Source organism: Silene latifolia, chromosome 2 (assembly GCF_048544455.1).
Source record: "Silene latifolia isolate original U9 population chromosome 2, ASM4854445v1, whole genome shotgun sequence".
NCBI classification, from domain to species: Eukaryota; Viridiplantae; Streptophyta; class Magnoliopsida; order Caryophyllales; family Caryophyllaceae; genus Silene; species Silene latifolia.
In genome coordinates, this window is record NC_133527.1 from 13,647,466 (window position 1) to 13,649,766 (window position 2,301).

A 2,301-nucleotide genomic window follows, 5' to 3' on the forward strand; every position below is an offset into this window, starting at 1 on the left:
CTCTTTGCAATCTTTTACCTTGCCCTCAAGGAATCCTTGCAAACCCTTGTCTTCATCAAATTTCTTCATATCAACCCATTCCTCTACCATGTCAATCATGTAACAAGACTTTTCTTCCTAGGGCTCCTTCATAGCCTTGTTCAAGGAGAAGTCTACCTTTTCTTCACCCACTTGTAGAGAAAGCTTTCCATTCTTCACATCAATTATGGCACCCCCCGTAGCTAGGCAAGGGCGCCCCAATATGATGGGAATATTTGAGTCCTCGGGGATGTCCATTACATAGAAGTCACATGGGAATGCAAGTTTACCCACCTTGAGCGGGACATCCTCCACAAGACCGATTGGTTATCTTACCGACCTATCCGCAAGTTGGAGAGAAACCCTTGTTGGTGAAAGCTCATAACCCTTCAATTTCTTGAAACTTTTGAGGAGCATAAGACTAATGCTTGCCCCCAAATCACACAAGGCTCTCTCAATATGCACAGTCCCAATCTTGCAAGGTATGGAAAAAACTCCCCGGGTCTTCAAGCTTTTGAGGAGCCTCATTCATAAGAATTGCACTACACTCCTTGGATATATTCACCGTGGTTGTCGGGCTCAAGGAGTTTTTGTTTGAGATTAGCTCCTTCAAGAATTTCCCATAGCTTGGTATCTCCTTGACGGCATCAATGAAGGGCATGGTAATGTTGATACCCTTCATCATGTCCATGAACTTTCCATATTTTTGTTCAAGTTTTGCTCTTGCCAACCTTTGCGGGAAAGGAATTGGTGGCACATAAGTCCTCAAAACTTGTTGCTTTGGCTCTTCAACAATTTTTGTTGGCTCATCAATCACCTTTGGAGTCTCCACAACAATTTCCACAAGTTCATCTTCAACCCCTTTTTCTTCAACTATGTTAGGAGGTTCAACCACAATTTGAGGTTCAACCACATCACCCGGTCTACTACTCTTCCTCTTCTTGACAAATATCCGGTCTTCCAAATCTCTACCACTCTTTAAGTGGATAACATTCACGGTTTTCGGGTTCTCTTCGATTTTACCCGGAAATTTTCCATGAGAGGCTTGTAGTTGGCTCATTTGGGAAGCCAATTGGGAGATTTGATTGTCCGTCATCCGTTGAGAAGCTTGAACTTGGGTTCTAAGTTGGTTGATGGATGAGGTTGTCTCTTCTTGTTTTTGAGTGGAATGGTTGATGAATTGTGTTTGAGTATTAACAAGTTGGTTTTGGGAAGTCATCAATTGTTCCATCATGAGTTCCATGTTTGACTTTGGTTGGGTGGATTGTTGGAAGGGTGGGTTGTTTGGTTGGAAAGGTGGGTTGTTTGGTGGGTTGAGTGATTGAAATTGTTGTCTTGGTTGGAAGGTTCTTCCTTGGAAACCCGGTGGACCTTGATTGAATGTTGTGTTTGATTTTTGAGCTTGAAAGTTTGGTTGTTGTGATTTTTGTTGGAAAGTTGGGTTTTGGACATTTTGAGAGCCATAAGAGAAGTTTGGGTGGGCTCTCATTCCGGGGTGATATTGGTTCTTGTTAAATGCTTGCTTGGCCGGACTAGACTCTCATATCCCGTTCACTTGCTCCATGGAATTTCCCTCTCTTACCATCAAAGGACACTCATTGGGTGGGTGTCCTTGGTCTCCACAAATATCACAACTATAAACTTGGTTCCTCATAGAAGAGGAGTTGCTAGATGTGTTGCTTGAACTCATCAAGTCAACTTGTTGCTTAAGCTTTTCTATCATCTCTTTTACCGCAACATTGTTGGCCGATTCAGCCGTTGACTTTCCTTTCCTCTTGTGCCTATCATTGTTCCAATGAAAGGTACGAGAAGCAATCTCTTCAATAAGCTCTTTGTCCGTCTTGTGATCTATCTTATCCAATGCTCCCTTTCCCGAGCGGGAATCAAGGTTCATCTTCATTTCATTGTTCAACCCTTCATAAAAGTTGTTTATTATCTCATCATCCCCAATCCAGTGGTGAGGACATAGCCTTTGGAGGCCATTGTACCTCTCCCATGCTTCGTAAAGGGTCTCATCTTCTTGTTGGGTGAAGCCTTTAAGCTCACTCTTGATTCTTGCGGTTCGTTGTGGTGGGAAATACTTGTTTAGAAAAGCCTTAGAGACATCATCCCAAGTCCGAAGAGAGTCGGGTTCACAACTTTTAAGCCATTCCTTGGCACTTCCCCTCAAGGAGTAAGGGAAAAGCCTAAGGCGTACGGTATCCTCCGACACTCCGTTGGCCTTGAACATGTCAAAACTATCCAAAAACTCATTGAGATGTTCGTTGGGGTTTTCGGTGGCTC

At 43.4% G+C, this 2,301-nt stretch overlaps 1 non-coding gene across 1 annotated transcript; it reads left to right on the forward strand.

Annotated features, from left to right (window-relative positions):
* The first annotated feature begins 1,966 nt into the window (after nt 1-1,966).
* On the forward strand, nt 1,967-2,074 carry LOC141644873 (small nucleolar RNA R71). The gene has a single exon (XR_012544476.1). It is a non-coding gene; the product is annotated as a small nucleolar RNA R71 (small nucleolar RNA).
* The last annotated feature ends 227 nt before the right edge of the window (nt 2,075-2,301 follow it).